Source organism: Triticum dicoccoides, chromosome 4B (assembly GCF_002162155.2).
Source record: "Triticum dicoccoides isolate Atlit2015 ecotype Zavitan chromosome 4B, WEW_v2.0, whole genome shotgun sequence".
NCBI lineage: Eukaryota > Viridiplantae > Streptophyta > Magnoliopsida > Poales > Poaceae > Triticum > Triticum dicoccoides.
The window spans coordinates 671,597,565-671,598,845 of NC_041387.1; the positions used below are offsets into that span (position 1 = coordinate 671,597,565).

General features: G+C 43.0%; 1 pseudogene; it reads left to right on the forward strand.

Annotated features, from left to right (window-relative positions):
- The first annotated feature begins 365 nt into the window (after positions 1-365).
- The window catches only part of LOC119293052, a 2,292-nt pseudogene continuing 1,376 nt past the window's right edge, over positions 366-1,281 (forward strand).

The window sequence follows — 1,281 nt, forward strand, 5'->3', positions numbered from 1 at the left end:
GAACCCATCCTCAGACAACTTTGAGAGAATCCAAGTAAGAAAAAAACCCAACCAGAGCAAAAGTGATTGAGCATCACTGAAGAGATTGATCTGTGTGATCCGACGCATGTTAACTTTGAAGACTGCCATTCTTCCAAGACCCTGATACTTCATAATAGATGAGTTTTTGTCCGAAACCCTAATACTTTGAAAGAGATTGTCCAGTTTGTACATGAAGTGCATCCAGTTTTTCCCGTAAACATCATCTTCATCAAATATAGCATCCCCAAGCTTGTGGCTTTGCATATCATTAGCATCATGGATATTCAAAGAGTTCATGCCAACAACATTACAATCATGCTCATCATTCAAAGATTCTATGACTCATGATACGCTCTAAGGTGCCTGCGGAGCTCGTTAGCGGCGTGATCTTGAACCAAGGCAACATATACATCTGGGAGACAACGCCGCCGTCAGTGCTGAAGCTATACCAGGAGCAGTTCCAGGAGGACATGTCATTGTTCCTCAAGCTACGCCACACTGAGCTCGTGGCCATCGGCCAGATGGTTCTGACATTCCGGGGCAGGAAGAACAGTGACATTCTGCGCGGCGAGATGAGCTACATCTGGGGGCTCTTCTCCCAAGCTCTCTAGTCCCTAGTTCAACAGGTACTCCCTTTGTTTTCTTTTTAGTCTGTACATAAGGCTTGGTCAAAGTCAAAATTTGTAAACTTTGACTAACTTTATAGAAAAAAAACAACATTCACACTATTAAACCAATATTATTAGATACATCATGAAATTAACTTTCATGGCATATAGCTTTAGTATTGTATATGTTGATATCTTTCGAAATTTGATCAAACTTTGCATAGTTTGACTTTGACTAAATTTTATATACGAACTAAAAAGAAACGAAGGGAGTACGTGCGTAGGTTACATAGAACTGAATTGACCTTGGCTTTTCCTGATGCGATGCATATATGGGCAGGGCCTCACTACTAGGGAAAAGTTTATACACAGACGCTTACTAGTAGTGTGGGTTTATACCCCTCGCTACTGCTACTTACTAGGAGCGCGGATTTTTACCCCTCGCTACTACTAAGTTGATAGTAGTAGCGCGGGTTTTTAACCCTCACTACTACTAAGCGGTCTCTACCGTGCCCCTGGGACATGCCATAGTAGTAGTGAGGGTTATAAACCCGCGCTACTGCTAAGTTGATAGTAGTAGCGCGGGTTTTTACCCCTCGCTACTACTAAGTGGTCTCTACCGTCCTCCCCCCCTCCAGGACATGCCATAGTA